The sequence below is a fragment of the Suncus etruscus genome, chromosome 9 (assembly GCF_024139225.1).
Source record: "Suncus etruscus isolate mSunEtr1 chromosome 9, mSunEtr1.pri.cur, whole genome shotgun sequence".
Lineage (NCBI taxonomy): Eukaryota > Metazoa > Chordata > Mammalia > Eulipotyphla > Soricidae > Suncus > Suncus etruscus.
In genome coordinates, this window is record NC_064856.1 from 26,784,844 (window position 1) to 26,804,176 (window position 19,333).

General features: G+C 38.1%; 1 pseudogene; it reads left to right on the forward strand.

Annotated features, from left to right (window-relative positions):
• The first annotated feature begins 5,920 nt into the window (after nt 1-5,920).
• On the forward strand, nt 5,921-6,083 carry LOC126019458 (uncharacterized; annotated as a pseudogene).
• The last annotated feature ends 13,250 nt before the right edge of the window (nt 6,084-19,333 follow it).

Consider the following 19,333-nt stretch of genomic DNA (forward strand, 5'->3'; position numbering starts at 1 on the left):
ACAACTTCAAGTAGCACAACATTCTGTGTGCATTTATAATGTTTTAAGCATTGACATAGTCACTAAAGTTATTTTGTATTTGAGCCATACCTAAGTGTGGACTAGGACTACTCCTGGATCTGTGCTTAGGGGTTTCTCTAGAGGTTGCTTGGGTGATCATACAATACCTGGGATTTAGCACAGGCCTCCTACATGTTCTCATCTAATTGAGCTGTATATCCAGGTAGTCATTAAATATTTATGCCATTCTTTAATTATGAGTCTCAGTAATACCACTAAAAACATTTTGGTCCTGTCTTCTAAAAACTTAGGTCTATGGAAAGCCTGAGAAGGAAAGGTAATTTCTTTGAAGCAAAATTGGGAAATTAGAGGACACTGAGATTGAGGTATTTATCTAGAAAGAAAGATGTTCTCAATAAAATTTGAGTCCTGCTTTTATTATGTGTTCTTGTCACTTCTATTTAAGCATAATGTGTTTGCCCCTTTTCTACTGTCTTAAACAATATAAATTCCATTCATATAATCTCCCTTGAGACCCCAGATCTAAAGGGAAGCAAATCAGAAGATGTCTACTGTTTGTGGGAACTCAAAATGTTCCTGGTGGATTAATGAGTGATACAAATGTATCAGAGATGCACAAATCAGTGTGTAGTCCAGACTCAAACTTGCTACCCACTGATCAAAGGAGTGAAATACTTTCTAATAAACAGAATGTGTGTTTTATGATTTATGGGAAATCTATGAAGATTCAAGAAAGGTAAAGGTACTTATTCTTGTTGTATTTCCATAACTCTGATGTATACAAAATTTCCTTAGATAAAATCATGAGACAAAGCCAGGAGGAAAAAGGCAGGACTATGATTTGGTGGAACACTGTGTTTAGGAAAGTAGATAAGCCTCGTAAATAAGAGAAGGTAAAGTGAACCAGCTAGATATACAGCTATTTCTACCATCTAGAATTTCTTTCTCCATAAACTGCTAACCCCATACTAGGGGAATTATTGGTTACCATGATGCAGCTCTGGATTTTTCTCCCTGTTTTCTTTCTCATCACCATCCGAGATCTTGGAACAGAAGCAAAACTGGGTTAGTACGGGACATGTGAGCTTTAAGAGTGACCAATGTACAGATGGGACTTGAAAAACAGGAAGAAATTTTATTTATTATCTCATTACATAAATTTTTTCAAGTAAATACTTTAAATATATTTGGACTCTTTGTGATGAGTGCCATTTTCTGTGCTCTGAGAAGCTCTCTCGTTGTTTTGATTTGCAGATCCCAGATGATTAGTGGTGCAAAGAATTTTTTTCACAAGCCTTCTACCCATTTGTATTTCTTGTTGGATAATGTTTCTGTTCATATCTTTTCCTATATTTTGATGTATTTGGATTTTTTTCCTTGTAAAGTTCTACCAGACTTACATATCTTGGATATTAACTCTTTATCAGATTAATGGTGAGCAAATAATTTTTCCAGTCTGTGGGCTGTGTTTGAATAATTCTTATTGTTGTTCCTTTATGGTGCCGAAGCTTCTTAATTTTGTGTAGCCCATATTTTATTAGATTCACTTGTTTGCTCAGTGGCATTTCATACTAACAATGTCTCTAACATCAACATCATGGAAAGTTCTGCCTGTCCTTTCCTCTGTGCACCTAATGAATTTAGGTCTAAGAGTGAGGTTTATAGTCCATCTTGATTTGTGTTTTGTGCATGGCATTAGAAAGAAGTCTAAATTCTTTTTATGGTTTATTTTTGTATGTGGTCCAACAGTTTTCCCAATACCACTTGTTGGAAAAGACTTTCCTTGATTCACTCATATTTTTTGCTCTCTTATTGAAATTCCATTGATGTGAGGTTCTGTCTTTATTCCAATACCACACTGTTTTTATTACCTCTGCTTTGTAGTGCAGAACAGTGAACTTGAGGAAAATGATGCCTCTCATCTTCTTTTCCCCAAGAATTGCTTTAAGGATGCTTATTTTTCACATTAATTTTATGAGTGTTTTGATTTATTATTTGAAAAAATGTTATGGGAATCCTTATAGGAATGGCTCCAAATATTTATAATGTTTCAGGAAGTATTGACATTTTGATTGTTAACCTTCCAACTCCATGAGCAAGGGATGTTTCCATTTCCTTTTGTACTCATTTATTTCTTTCAGTAGTGGTTTGTAGTTTCCTTTCACCTCTTTGGTTAAGTTGATTCCTAAGCTCTTAATTATCTGAGGCACAATTTCATTATTTGCATATAATAAAGCCAAGGATGTTTGCAGATTAATTTTGCAGGCTGCCACATTACTATACAAATCTATTTTTCCTAGTATCTTTACTTGTGTCTTTAGTGTTTTCTAAATATAGAATCATGTCAATCACAGATTGTGGAAATTGACTTCTTCCTTTCCTATATTGATGCCCTTAATATCTTTCTCTTACCTAATTGCTATGACAAGTACTCCGAGCACTATATGGAGTAGAAATGATGAGAATGAACAACCTTATCTTATGCCTAACTTGGAGGGAAAGCTTTTAGATTTTCCCCATTGAGTATGTTTGCTGTGGCTTGTAAATGGTTTTAATTACCATTTTGTTGAGTGTTGTTTTTTAATCATGAGTGGGTGCTGGATCTTATCAAATGCTTCCTCTGCATATACTGATATGTTCATTTTTCTTGTATTGAAATGGTGGTGTATTTTGTTGAGTAATTTGCATATGTTAAACAATCCTTGCATCCCCAAGATGAATTTCACTTGGTCATGGTGTATGATCTTTTTGACGAGTTGTCAGATTTGGCTTGCTAGTATTTTATTAATAATCATCGCATCTATGTTCTTCAGGAATTCTTGTCTGTAATTCACATTTTTTATGTATATCTGTTTTCAGTAACAGGGTAATGTTTTCTTTATAGAAACTGTTCTGAAGTGTTTGTCTCTTCAATTTTCTGAAAGAATCTAAAAAGGATTGGCAGTAGGTCTTCTTTATTTTGGGAGGGGCCACACCTAGTGATGGTCATGGGTTACTCCTGGCTCTGCACTAAAAATTACCCTTGGTGGTGCTTATAGTACCATATGGGATGTCGGGACAGAACCTTGATTGGCTGCATGCAAGGTAGTCATCCTGTTGAGGATGACTTTAGTAGCTGCAGCCCAGTAGCTCTTTTTTTTTAAAGCTTGAAAAGAGCTTATTCCTGAATCTCTCTGGGGCTGGGCTTTTATTTGGTAGAAACTTTTTATTATCATAAATATTTTCTCTATAGTTGGTCTGTTCTAAGTATTCCATGTTCCTTGGAAGGTCACGGAAATCCAAGAATATTCATTTCTTTTAGGTTCTCTCATTTTGTGACATAAACATTTTAAAAGTAATCCCTGATGATCATTCACATTTTATGGTATTTGTTGTGGTATTCTCACTTTCATTTCTTTTTTATTATAATTACTTTATTTACGCACCATGGTTACAAAATTGTTCGTGATTGAGTTTCTGTCATAAAATGCAAGCCATCCTTCACCAATGCATTTTTCCTGCCACCAATGTCCACAGTTTCCCTCCCCAACCTGCATCTTAAATAAGCATTTTACTTCTCTCTTTCCTTTTTGACAATGTGGTGTGCACTATTGTTAATGAAGAAATACCATGCAGGGGCCGGGCGGTGGCGCTAGAGGTAAGGTGCCTGCCTTGCCTGCGCTGGCCTTGGATGGACCGCGGTTCGATCCCCCGGTGTCCCATATGGTCCCCCAAGCCAGGAGCAACTTCTGAGCGCATAGCCAGGAGTAACCCCTGAGCGTTGCTGGGTGTGGCCCAAAAAACAAAAAAAAAAAAAAAAAAAAAAAAAAAGAAATACCATGCATATCACTTTATCCCCTTTCAGCACCCAGTTGTTGTCCAGAGTGAGCCATTCTAACTATCATTGTCATAGCGATCCCTTATCAGCCCTAAATGCACTTGTTGCTCATTGTAGCAAGCTTCTTCCCATGAACTGGTTCTCTTGGCCCTCATCTCTTTTGTCTCTGGATATTATTACCATACTATATTTTAATTGCCCCCTTCACTAATTCAGCTAATTAAGATTTTCTTTCTCTCTTTTTAAAGTCTTTCTAGTGGTTTTCTAATTTTGTTTATTTTTTTATTAATTTAATGAAAATGCATCATAAGTTGACATAGTTCATCAGAATATATTTGTTTTCAGGTAAGTGAAAGCAAAGCTATTGAAAAATGACAATAAAAATTATAAAATGAAAGTGAGAAAAAGTACAGTAACAAGCACGTTTCTGAAAGTTATTATGTCTTCAATGAAGTCATTAATACAATGGAAGAAGGTTTCTTAAGCTCTTGTTGTTACCTCTTCATTCTGTTAAATTGGGATGTCCCTTTAGAGACAACATCAAACAAATAAAGTTGTCCAAAAATTCAAAGCACTATTACTAATACCACAACTTTTAGGGGTATGTACTCAGATGCTAGGCCTCCTAGAAGAAGGAAGATATGGGGAAGGGTGCCCACACTCCAAAAGCCATGATGCTATTAAACAAAACCAGCATGCCTAGAGTATAGTTAGATTGGTGTCCCTGAAGGGTATTGTAGAGGATTAGTGATAAAGCAGTGCCATTAGGAAAATATATGGATGTCTTAGGACAATTCCAACATGCCCTAGCACTGCTCCTTATCTATTTTGATGGTTTATGAGTAAGCCATTGTTGGAAGAAACATTGGAAGAGGTACAGAGTTCAGATGCTATAGTTTAATGTTTGTGCCTAGGCCATGAGTCCTGTACAATGAAGGTAATGTATCTGACCAGTTCAACCATTTTTATTCTTTTTGTAGGAGGACCTCGCAAATATTTCCATATGTCACATAAATGTACCCAGGCTATAGATAGTGGTTATTGCGAAGAGCAACACACAAGATATTTTTACAACATAGCAACTGATTCTTGTCAGATGTTTTTCTATGGAGGCTGTGGTGGCAATGACAACAACTTCTACACTGAAACCGAATGTAGGAGAGCCTGCATAACTGGCTAGCTGTGATCATCCTTGAAAACATACACACTATGAAAATAAAAGATATTTGTGAATAAGAAACGAAGTTCTCTATGACCGATTTATTCTCCCCATTGGATGTGTAAAGTCACTCTTCTCTGTGACACTTGTACAAATATTGCCCACATGTTAAAAACCTCATAATTTCTTTTTCAAAGATATATCATCATGACTCTGAAATAAATTGGGAAATTAAATTTTAGCATCATTGACAGGTCCTGAGTCAAACAAAACTTGTATTTTAAAACTTTTATACTTAATATCTTCTTTAAAAATTTAATATTACATTATTTTAATATTCAATAATATTTTACAAACCACATGAGGTGCTTTTCATATATTATTTCCTAATATCCCAAATGTCATAGTGAGAGAAGTTCTATTATATCTACATCTTAAAATTGATGGAATTATAGGTAAGAAAGATAAACTACTTGACAATAATATCAAAAATAAAGCTAATGTTTTATTTATAAACTCTGATTCAGGGACCCATGCTCTTAATCTATTTTTTATCATCCAGTTCAGCTCTGCCATGAATACTCCAGAAGTGTTCACCTTTTCTCCTGTAGAATACACTGTATCTAGGGGCCGGGCGGTGGCGCTGGAGGTAAGGTGCCTGCCTTACCTGCGCTAGCCTAGGAGACGGACCGCGGTTTGATTCCCCGGCGTCCCATATGGTCCCCCAAGCCAGGAGCGACTTCTGAGCGCATAGCCAGGAGTAACCCCTGAGCATTACCGGGTGTGGCCCAAAAACCAAAAAAAAAAAAAAAAAAAAAAAAAAGAATACACTGTATCTATCCACACAGACATAATAGAGGGGAAGCAAATGATTCCCACTTATGGGGGATGCTGGGATCTGCCATTGCCTTCTTCTGGGATGATGCCAACCTGGGCATTACTGTAGTATTAGCATGGATCAGAGTTAGACTGTACCACCATGGCATTTCATAGAAGTATATGATATCAGGGACAGAGCAATTCCTTGTTCATCCCAGCATTGCTTTTGGTCTGTGCTCTTGCTTGGTTCATGCCCTGGATATATATATATATATATATATATATATATATCAGTGTTCATGTTAGCAAAACATTTCACTTAGTTGGTACCTTGTTTTCCCACTGTGTTGTGACCTGAAATCTGAGAAGCACTATAGGCCTTGACACCCTTAGCTGTTTTTACTTATTAGGACCTTGAATATATGTTCTCAAAAATGTGTGCACCCCTTTCATCATTTCTCCCAATCCGTCTGCTTAGAAAAAAAAAAAGTATATGATATATGCTGTCACTGTCTTGTGTTGGCAGCCACACATAAAATTAGCAGAAGACTCTGGTGATGAGCCTCTTACTGTGTGAGTATAGGCACATAGCAAACAATTTCTTGGCAATCACCCAGTCCCTGTCTTTGTGCAAAGGGAACTGATTTCCCCATATTTATCTGAAACATAAAGCTGTCATTTAAGAGGTTAGAGAATGAATGATAGAATCTAGAGAAATTGGGACACACCTCCAAGGAGCAGAGATTTCATGAACCTTTGAAGATCTGTATTTTGCCTATCATGGTTCTTTATCTGAGAAAGGACATTAAAAATGAATCAAACAACATTGACAGGCCTCATACAAATTCAGCAAGAAATTACATCATTACTTGATACATATAATGGCATGAGAAGCATCCCATACGGTGCCCCAATTATCACCAGGAGCAATTTCAGAGCCAGAAGTGACTTCTGAGCATTGCCAAGTGTGGCCTAACACAAACCAAAAACAAAAACACCTGACCTCTACACAATATTACTAGAGTTGGTGTCCAATCATCTCAGTTTGGACGTTCTTTGAATTTTTAAAACCATCCACAGCTTCCTCTCTATCTTTTAGATTGAGACAACTGTGAGGAGAAAATTAGGAAGAAAGGGTTGATGCAGTGTCCTTGGTTGCACATTGCCACAGATGCACTCATGGTGTTGTGTAAGTTTTGAGGACAGATAAATGGGCAAATCGTAGAGAAGAAAGAGACCCAGTAGTTTCCATTGAGCCTGGGGGCACCAGTCTTGAGGGCTCAGTTTTTATTCCTGATCAAAGCCCATGATCAGAGACTGACTTTTGTAGAGAAAACCTTGATCAGTGCCAAGAACACCACTGACCCATGTGCCCTAAGGAAGAATGATTCTATTCTAGTCATCCATGCATGTAATTCCCAGTCAGGACTGAGAGGCCAAGTTATAGCCAATCACCCAAGCTTGGCTGGATGGATTCTTGGTGGATTCTGAAGTTATCATATTTCTTAAAGTCAGAAGTATTTTTCTTTTACTCTATTTCTTTGCTTACAGTTATGAAATTGAGACTTGAGAAGAGAACTTCTCTAAGATTCCTTGTCCCACGAAGGTGGTGAGATCTGTTCTTGGTCACTTGTGTTCTTTACAAATTTGACTATTGTGAATAGTGCTGCAATTAATACAGAAGTGTAAATGTATTTTCAATACATTGTTTTGGTCTCTTGGGATAGATGTCAAGAAATGTAATCAGGACAAACAGATCTACTACAGTGAGAGAGTCAAGACAAATGGGGATTTGGGGTGAGCACAAGGAGATTAGGTAAACTGATCAAATTTCACCAGAAAGTTCCATGCACCAGGAAAAATGATGTGTCGGACCAGTGGCACCACAAGACCAGTGAGCCCTGACTTAAACAGATTGACTGCAGTAAGGATACAGTCCATGGGGGCAGCAGGATAAATGCAGGTTCAGGTATAAGTGCAAAGAAATTCAACAAACTGGGGGCCGGCGAGGTGGTGCTAGAGGTAAGGTGTCTGCCTTGCAAGCACTAGCCAAGGAAAGGACCACAGTTCGATCCCCCCAGCGTCCCATATGGTCCCCCCAAGCCAGGGGCAATTTCTGAGAGCATAGCCAGGAGTAATCCCTGAGCATCAAACGGGTTTGGCCCAAAAAAAAAAAAAAAAAAAAAAGAAATTCACCAAGATCCCCCCAAACCTGGTGGGTCTTCAGGGCCACGCCTGGTTAATCGGGCCCTGGGGGGAGGCGGGGGAGAAATCCCGCCCTTTGCATCCCAAAACTGCAGAACCGCGCGGGGGCTAGCGCCCCCGCGCGTACTTCATATATTAAGTGTATTCCTACTGTTATGTTACTTTTTACGTATCCAGAATCTTTATTATGTATCGTGCCCTTTCCCACATCCCTACAAAGCTCTTTTTTATTCCTTTACTCTCTATCCCCCCCAAACATCTCTAATCTACATTACTCTTTTTAATCAGTAGTGTACAAGCGTTATCACAGACCAAAGCCGTGCATTGTGTGTAACAACCCCAAACTGTTTCAAGATACATAAAATGGACACGTATTTCTTTAGAATATTTTGGGTTTTTTTTCTCTGACAGCTATAATTCTTACTAAATGTTGTCTTATATAGTGACGATTCTAACTGCTTTTCTTCTTCTCTTTTTGAGCTGTTTAACAAGGAATCTTAGAGAAAGAGTCCCCCAGATTAATGCTTATGATTGAACCATAATTGTTCTTATCACCCCCTTATGGGCCAAGAACACCACGTGGCATTGCTCCTTTTTTGCATAGGCACATTAAAATGGGAAAATACTATACATATAAATAAGATCCTATCTAATAGAGATTGGTACAGACTAATCTTATAGTGCAAAGGGACCTTACACCCTGAACATTGACATAACGACCTGGCACAGACCTCAGAAGAAAGGGCATTCCCCTGAACCAGGGAAGCCATCCACAAAACATCCAGGCTGGTCTATAGCATCACCTGGAAGCAATCCTCTACCAAGGAAGACTCTACACTGCTCAGACATTGTCCTGCTCAAAAGAGACTTCCATTAACACTGAGAAGACTTAACAACAACAACGATTTGCTTACAGGACAGGGCTCCCTGCATTGCCCTTTGATTGTAAGGTGAAACCAGAGGACGCTCCACATCCTGACTTCAATGTTGGATATACAGATTCCAGGATCTTTAATACAGAAGCTTGATACCAACAACAGAGACTGTGTGAAAAATATAAGTGTGTTGGCACTACAGACAATGTCTTGGATTGGACGATCTAGCTTGCCTGGAGCCTAGAGTTGGTCTTGTGCCAGGAACCTTCAGGGGTCGGGTCTTTTTGTATTTAGGCCAAGGTTATTTCTTTCCATGTCCCTCATATTTTGGTGGGCCTATGCAAACAACAATTGCCACTCTAACACCATTTTTGCTGTGCTCCTTTGACTCTAATCCTTAAAAAGAACCCAGTTAAGATTTGAGGTCAACTTAAGCTAATATGCATGAATATGGAAATGTAAAAAAAAATGCTATGCCTGTAATGTTTAAGGAGTTATGTAAGTTTTATGGCTTTAGATTGCCTTGTGTGCTGTTAAGAAATATTATAGTGTGTTACAATCTTAATGTTCTTTGGATGAAATTTCAAAGTTGGGATATCAGCAAGGGGACTTCTGAGAATTATGTTATGTATTGTCCTTCCACTGTAACTTTACCTTGTCCTCTTTCTTTGCATCCTTGTTCTCATAATTACAAATAAAAAATTAAAAAAAAAAAGAAATTCAGCAAACTGATCATATTTTACCAGAAAATATGATGCCAGGTCAAGGGCCCTGCAAGATCAGAGCAGCCACTAGCTTGCTCTGTGACTGTGTGTTTCTTTTATTCAGTAAGCCACAGCACATCACATTAAAAAAAAAAAAACTAAGGTCTAAAGGTCACAATGGGTAAGCAAAACAGCACTACTCAACACTTAGTAAATGAAGAAGATAGTTCTGAATATCCAAGTAGTGTCAGTCACCCATATAGTCTCTCTTATAAGAACTTTATAGCTTCCTTCTTAACCTGGCCTAGGGTCGGGGTGGGGAACTTGGGTCACCCCAGCACCCCTCTACCTCTTTCCTCAGGAGCTCCAGGGCTTCCCCTGGGCCATATGCCTGGGCAAGCCAGCAAGGTGGGTTCCTGGGAGGAGCTTATGGGGTACTTTCGGCTTTCCCCACTCCCAAGCCGGCTCCAGAGGGAGGCTTAGGGTGCGGGCTTTGAAGTTCCGGCCTTCCGGCTTGGAAAGGAACTCCTTCCTTCCTGGGAGTCGGGAGTCTCAGCCAGCATGGATTTCGGCAGACCTCTGTTGTGCCGAAGGCCTTTTTTACACATGGAGGAGCTTAACTGGGGGTGGCAGAGAGTTCCTCAGCTGTACTGAGGCAGTCACTGGTAATTTCATACCAGTCTACATGATCCAAACCATACGGGGGCTAGTACCCCCGAGCGCACAATATATATTAATAGTACTCCATATCATTACGATATGTTCTTATGTATGCAGAATGTCCATTTTGTATTCTGCTCTTTATCACACCCCAACAAAACTCATTTTTACACTTTAACTCTCTCATCCCAAACCATCATCACCCACATTTACCCTTTTTAATCTCAGTACTGCACCATCCAAAATCACAGACCAATGTGGTGCACTGGATTTAACACCCACCCAACTATTTCAAAAGCATAAAAAAGACAAGTATGCCCTTTTAATTGTTCATAACCATTTTCTTTGACAGCTATATCTCTTACTTAATATTCTCTTATATAGTGACGATTTTCCCTACTATTTATCTTTTCTTCTCTTTGTGAACTGATCAATAAGGAATTTGGTGAAAGATTCCCTCAGTTTATCGCTTATGTATGAACCAAGTCATGGGGATTGTTGGACTTGTTCTCGCAGCCCCTATATGTACTAGTAATGTCACATGGCATTATTCCTTGTTTGCATAAGCACATTAAAATGGTGAAATTCTATACATACAAATAAGTTCTTATCTAATAGAGATGGGAACACACAAAACTTGTAGTGCAATTGGACCTTACACCCTGAACATTGACATAATGACCTGGCACAGACCTCAGAAGAATGGGCATTCTCCATTCACCCCTGAATTAGGGAAGCCACCTACGAAACATCCAACATTGTCTATAACATCACCTGGAAGTTAGCTTCTACCAGGGAAGGCCCTACCGCTGCTCTGACATAGACCTACTCAAAAGAGACTTCCCTTAACACTGAGAAGACTTAACAACAATAATGTTCTGCTTACTGGACAGGGCTCTGCATTGCCCTTTAATTGTGAGGTGAAACTAGAGGACGATCGACACCAGCCTGACTTCAATGTAGAATATGCAGATTCCAGGATCTTTTGCCAACAACAGAGACTGTTTAAAAAATAAAACTGTATTGGCACTACAGACAAGGACTTGGATTAGACAAACTATTCTGCTGGAGTCTAGAACTGATCTTATGCCAGGAAACTTCAGGGGTATGATCTCCTTGTATTTATGCCAAGGCTTTTCCTTTCCATGTCACCCATATTTTGGTGGGCCTATGCAAACAATAATTGCCACTCTAACACCATTTTTACTTTGTTCCTTTGACTCTAAACCTTAAATAAATAAAAAAAACCTACTTAAACTTTTGAGGTTAACAAAACTAATATGCATATGCATGGAAATGTAAAAAAATACTATGCCTTCAATGTTTAAGGAGTTACACAAATATCATGGCTTTAATTTGCTTTGTGTACCACTAAGAAATGTTATAATATCTGGAGACTTGAGGGAAAAACTAATTGTACATGGGTTCCTTTTTATTTCTTCTTAATGTTCCTTGACTGTATATTCAAAATTAAGGTGTCAGCAACAGAAAGAAAAAGAACTTTATAGAGGAAATGTTAAGGAAATGTTCAAAAACCTCAAATAAACTATGAAACAGGAAGCCAATAATATTCAAGAGGATGTGGGGCTGGAGCAGTAGCACAAGTGGTAAGGCGTCTGTCTGCCTTGCCCATGCTAGCCTAGGATGGACCGCAGTTAGATCCCCTGGCATCCCATATGGTCCTCCAAGCCAGGAACGATTTCTGAGCACATAGGCAGTAGTAACCCCTGAGCGTCACTGGGTGTGGCCCAAAATCCAAAAGAGAAAAAATTCAAGAATATGTGAGTATAGAAATGAGAAGACTTCAAAGAATAACACACATGAAAACCTTGGAAGACAAAATAAAAAACTCACTGGAAGTAGAGTAACAGCTGTTGAGGACAGAATCATTGAGCTGGAAAATAAATAGCACAACACTTCCATACAACAGAAGTTTGAAAATGGCCTTAAAATAAATGAAAAGAAAATGAAAAAATACTAAAAATAACTGAACAGACAACAATGGAACCCTGGGATAAATTAAATAGAAACATTAGTATTGTTGGGGTCCCAGAGCACCAGGAAGAAAATCCCCATTAAGAATCTAAAGTCGGGGTCCGGGCGGTGGCGCTAAAGGTAAGGTGCCTGCCTTGCCTGCGCTAGCCTTGGACGGACCGCGGTTCGATCCCCCGGCGTCCCATATGGTCCCCCAAGCCAGGAGCAACTTCTGAGCACATAGCCAGGAGTAACCCCTGTGCATTACCGGGTGTGGCCCAAAAACCAAAAAAAAAAAAAAAAAAAAAAAAAAAGAATCTAAAGTCGGGGCCAGAGAGATGACATGGAGGTAGATCATTTGCCTTGCATACAGAAGGACAGTGGTTCGAATCCCGGCATCCCATATGATCCCCTGAGCCTGCCAGGAGCGATTTCTGAGTGCATAGCCAGGAGTAACCCCTGAGCACTGCCAGGTATGCCCCTGACTTTGATGAAGAAGATGCACAAAAAACAGAATATTTAAATACAGAAACCTGACACCAACAACAGAGAATCTGTGAAAAAATTTTACCAGGACCACAGAGAATGACTCAGGGGTCAGGCAACCTAGTAAGCCTTGGAGCCCAGAGTCAGTCTTATGCCAGAAAATTTCAGGGGTAAGTTCTCCTTGTATTTAGGCCAAGGCTTTTCCCTTTCATTTCCCCCATATTTTACTGGGCCTGTGCAAACAACAACAATTGCCACTCACACTATTTTTACTGTATTTTTTAACTCTTACCCTTTAAAAAAAAAGAGCTTACTAAACTTTGTTAGTGCTTTAATGAGTTGATTAGTGATTCAATCATTTTCAAAAATATACTTGCCACTGAACATTTTCTTTTCTTTCTTTCCCATATCTTTAGTTTTTCTTTTAATTTCCTATTTTTTAAATCATGTTGCTATTGGTCTTCCTAAATCAATTGTATTATGATCAGTTATGTCAACTATGTGATGCATTTTTCAATAAATAAAAAATATTTTAAAAAGACTGTTAATAAAAGATTTACAGCATACATATCAAAAGCAACCCTTCAGGTCTGAAGGCAGTGGTGGGAAATATTTTAAAATTTAATGAAATGAACAATTTGCTGAGAATATTTTACCCATCCAGCCTTTCATTCAGTTTTGAAGGAAGGCTACACACCTTCCCAGATAAATAGCAGCTCAGGAACTTTACAGACTCAAAAATTAAACTTAAAGAAGATCTTGGAGGGACTACTTTAATGCAAGATAAACTTCAAATCACACCAAACTTTGACACAAAAAGGTGACACAAAACCCCAGAACAATAATCTCTCTCAATATAAAGGGACTAAATGTACCAATAAATAGTAACAAAATGGCAAAGTGGATCAGAAAATTGAATCCAACATGTTGCTGCCTGCAAGAAATACATTTAAATACTCAGAACAAACACAGTCTCAAAGTTAAAGATTGGAAGTCAATCCTTCAAGCAAACAACCCCTTAGAAAAGGCCATACTAATATTAGACAACATAGACTTCAGGCTTAAAAGTGTTAGAACTGACAGATAATAAAAGGGTATGTATATCAGGAAGAAATCACACTACTTAACATATATACACCCAATAAGGGGTCAGCAAAAATAATTAAAAAATTGCTAATAGACTTGAAGAAAAACATCTATAGCAACACAATAAAAGTGGGAGACTTCAACACTGTCTTGTCACCTCTTGATAAATCACCAGACTAAAACTCAACAAAGATATTGAAGGAAGAAAAGAATGGGAGTGGTTTATTAGATATATATATATATATATATATATAGAGAGAGAGAGAGAGAGAGAGAGAGAGTTTTTATCCCCAAAAAGCTGAATACACTTTCTTCTCCAATGTATATGGACATTCTCCAAGGTAGATTACATGATGAGCCATAAAACATACCTTCATAAAATTAAGATAGAAATTCTATCAGCTATCTTCTCAGACCATGATGCATTCAAAATAAAAGTGAATTAAAAACAGAAATGGAAAAACAATTTTAACACCTGATAACTAAAAAACTCACTGCTGGACAACCAGTAATTTAAAAAAGTAAAAGATAAAAATAAAAGAGGAAATCAAAAGATTCCTGGAAACAAATGAGAATGAAGACACAAATTTGAAAATTAAGACATGATCAGAATTTGTGGGACATAGCAAAAATTGTACCAAGAAGCAAATTTATAGCTTTGCAAGCATTCATCACAAAGAAAGAAGAAAAGGCCTACATAAATAACTTACTGGCACAGCTTAAGATATTGGAAAAGGATCAACAAAATGAGCCAAGAGTAGGCAGGTGGAAATAAATAATAGAACAAAAAGCAAAAATTAATTAACTGAGCATCCAACAAACAATCCAAAAGATTAATGAAAGCAAGAATTGTTTTTTTTTAAAAAAAAAAAAAAGATTGATAAACCACTAGCAATACTCACAAAGAAAGAAAAAGAAACTTAATAAACAGAATCATGACTTCCTTCCCAACAGACCACCATCCAGCTCCTCAATGAAAGACACCCTCTCAAATCCTCATCTTGTGTCTCAGCAAGAAACCACAACCAATAAGTCTCCTGACTCAAGCTTGTGACCCCTCTCACTCCCATCAAATCATGGATGGTTGCATGATACCGGATTCAGCTGCAGCAAAACCCCCAATTCAAGGACACTGCAGGACTCTGAAATGCCGCAAATCATATCTTAAACTCTAGACCAAAGTCTGTGATACGAAAAAGTACCTCGGCTTTCACTCCCTACAAGAATATCTCAGAAGACCTAATTGGGAAGCCTATATTGCCTACACAAGCTTAATACCTTTATGATAATGTGTCTTAAGATATGTATTCCTAAACATAGAGATAGCCTCCCCCATTACTTTCTTTCTTCAAATACCTTTTTCTCTCTTTTTCCTCAATTTCCTTTCCTTTTTTTTTCATATCTCAATTTCATTTATATATTCTATTTTTATATATATACATATTTTCTCTACCCTCACCAGTTTTGGTGCTGCTTAGTACAAAATCTAAGGAAACGTCTTGCCTGAGACAAAAGCTCAGACCACACCAGATACTGTACGTGTAGCCTGTCATCCTTACCCGAAATAGCACCAGCAATACAAAAGGACACCATATGTTTTTTATAAGCACAGTAAATAAGGAGAAATCATGGACTCAGACACATGATCTTATCTTCTAAGTATAAGAACTCACACTTTTTATACAAGGTGCCTCCCATCCTGGACATATTTCTTGTGGATACAACTCAGTCTCCACGAGATTGGACAGTGTTAGTTCATTCTCAAATCCCAGATCCCAGACGTAGAACTGAAACACCCCCCCCCCGCAACAACACCAGGAACTAAGCTCCGTTGGGAGATATACTTGTGCCAGTGTTAATATGACAACGAGGACAGCGAGAAAATGACAACTCGACCTAAGACCAGGAGGTCCTATCACATCACCTAACACTAAGTGGAAATCAGAAGATGTATCATCCTTTGAACTATAAAAAATAAGAGCGCTAACTACAGAAACCTGACTTTGACAACCGTGACTGGGCAGAACGTACCTTGAGACCATTAAGGGAAACACTACCCTAGGCTATAGCCCAGGTCTTCTACAAAAATCAAGATTTCTTAGTGCAGAGGCCCAACTCTGACAACAGAGACTGAGCAGAACCTTTGGAACCATAATTTCCTAGACTTCAGCTTAGGGAACGAGCAAAAACATGGAGCACATGATACAAAAAACTGAACACAACAACAATGTTGGAACAGTACCTCTAGAACCTTAAAGACTCTATCCTATGCCTTGTCCTAGACCTGCGCAAATACCAAGATTGCTTGCTACAGTGGCCTTATTTTCTCATCCACAACCGAGAGGAAAGGTTCCTGACACCACAAAAAAAAAAAAAAAAAAAAAAAAAAAAAAACTGGGATATGGCAATGAGAAGGTATGGAGTCAGTGGTTGTTCCCATGACAATATGCTTCAAGAGTGGAGAAAACCTGAATCTCTTAGGCCATGGGAATTTCCTTCCTTCCCCAATACTTACTGTGCCTATACAAAAAAAAAAATGGTGGGGTAACATCAAGCCCTGTCACTGCACCACTTTTTCTGGTTTTGCTTTATTTTTTTGTTTGTTTTTTGATATTATTTCACTTTTCTTTTTTCTTCCACTTTTTGCTTTCTTTTTCACTTTTGTGGATATTATTCAGTGATTTTTTTCTTTCTATTTTAGTAGTTGATACCAAGTTTTTTCTTCTCTTTCCCTTAACCTTTTTATCTCCAACAGAATAGCGTAACTTGAATCATTCAGCCTCATAAAATGAGGGGGGGGGGAGAATGATACCAGGACCAGTCATATGAACATGTAGTGTAAATAAAAAATGACCAGACTGGAACACCAAACAGAATAGATACCCAACCTATAACAAGCTGTAAGGTGGAGACCAGTTACACTAGGATTCTCAGAGGGGTAGGGGGGTGTAAAGGAGGGATATGTGGGAGACAAGCTGGGAACAGGAGTGGAGGGAGGACAACATTGGTGGTGGGAAAGCCCTTCAGTCATTGTCACTATGTACTGTAAATAATTCTGTGTAATGAACTTCAGTCACAATAAAAAAAAAGTAAAAAAAAAAAAAAGCAGAATCAGAAATGGAAAGGAAGATGTCATTACAGATACTACAGAAATTCAAAGGGTAATCAGAGATTACTTTGATAATCTTTATGCCATTAAACAAGAGAATCTGGAAGAAATGAATACATTTTGGACTCCTCTAATCTCCCAAGGTTGAACTAAGTTGATCTGGAATATATGATCAGATGTATCACAATTGAGGAAATTAAAATGGTAATAAAAAGGCTTCCAAAAAACAAAATTCCAGGCCCAAATGGATTCACTAGAGAATTTCAAACCTTTAAAGAGGACTTACTGCCAATCCTTTTCTGGTTCTTCCAGGAAATTGAAGAAATAAAAACACTCTCAAATAGTTTCTATGAAGCTAATATTACCTTGACACCAAAAGCAGAGACAATTAGGCCTATATTCTTGATGAACACAGATGCAAAGATCCTCAACAAAATACTAGAAAATAGAATCCAACAACTTATCAAGAAGATTATACACGATGATCAAGTAAGATTCATTCCAGAGGTGCGAGGATGGTTTAACATAGGCAAATTGATCAGTATAATATACCATATCAATAAAAGGAAAACAAAAATTATATGATTATATTAATAGATGCAAAGAAAGCATTTGACAAAGTACAACACCCATTCACAATAAATACATTCAGTAAGATGAGAATTGAAGGAACTCTCTTCAATATTGTCAGACATTTACCAATTTACATTGACGAATTTAAGTAACTTTAAATATTGTCAAACCCATTGCAAGCATTATACTCAAAGGGGAAAACTAAAAGCCTTTCCTCTAAGATCTTGCATAAGACAAGGTTGCCCCTCTCGCCACTTCTATTCAATATAGTACTGGAAATATTTAGCAATTGCCATGGCAATTAGGCAAGAAAAAGTTATCAAAGGCATCCAAATAGGAAAGGAAGAAACCAAGCCCTTGCTATTTGAAGATGATATGATACTGTATCTAGAAAAAATTCTAAAATTTCTAGAAATAATAGTAAAGTGGCAGGCTATCAAATTAATACACAAAAATTTATGGCTTTGTTATACACAAATAATGAAGGATAAAAAAATTTTTGTGTGTTTTTGTGTTACACCCGGTGATGCTCAGAGGTCACTCCTGGCTATGCCTTAGTAATCACTCCTGGCTTGGGGGACCATATGGGACACTGGGGGATTGAACCACAGTCGGTCCTAGATCAGTGCTTGCAAGGCAAATGTCCTATGGCTTGTGCCACAGCTCTGGCGTCAAGAAAAATATTTTTAAATGTAATTAGTGGGTCATGTGGAAGTTCAATTCTTAATTTTTTGAGAAGTATCTATACTGTTGTCCATAGGGGCTGAACCAAATGACATTTCTGTCAAAAGTGGATAATAGATTTCAGAGTGATAACACAGAGAATAGGGCATTTGCCTTGTACACTGCTGACCTGGATTTGAACCCCAGCATCTCATATGGTTCCCCTGAGCCTACCGTGAATAATATGAAAGTAAGGATCAATTACTTGTTTTTATGTGGCTAGCTATTTTCCCCAGTACCATTTATTGAAAAGGCTTTCCTTGCTCCACTTCCTACACATAGGTCTCTAGTTGAAGATTATATATTCATATTTCTAAGACTCTGTTTCTGAGTTCTCAGTTCTATTCCCTTGTTCTGATAGTTTTATTTACTATAGCTTTATAGTATAAGTTAAAGGGGACAACAATGTTTTACATCTTTTTTTTTCCAAAGACTGCTTTAGCTAGTCTTTATTTGCATATAATTGATTTGAAAAAAAATCAGGACACCGTTCTTTCCATGAACCCTCTCTACATATCTTCCCTGCTCTGTGAAATCTCCTTCATTCTCAGGACTGTAAAGAGAAAAATGGTGTGAAGAAGTTGATGCTTCATGATAGAGACTGGCTGCAGAGAGCTCAACCCTCTCCCTTGGGCCTAGAAAACCCCAATTATGCAGAAAGTAGCAGACAACATGGATCCATGCTTCTTTCTCATCAGAAAAATTGAGGAGTAGAGGCAGGATTATCACTTGTATATTGTGTAGGTGCCCCAGTGGTTTTCCACTTCAGTTCTTCCAATATGTAGCATGAGGCCCAGAGTGGTTGTTGTTAGAGACCAGGCATTTAGAACATAAAGGAAGGAGGTGGAGAGAGGACCAGTTATGAAGTTATCTTCTATATCTATATTTAATTCTTTTTTGTTGTTTTTTTTTTGGGGGGGCCACACTCGTTTGATGCTCAGGGGTTCCTCCTGGCTAAGCGCTGAGAAATTGCCCCTGGCTTGGGGTAACCATATGGGACACCGGGGGATCGAACCGCGGTCCTTCCTTGTCTAGCGCTTGCAAGGCAGACACCTTATCTCTAGCGCCACCTCAGAGGCCTCTATATTTAATTCTTGAAATAAGAGGGAAGGACTGGCAGGA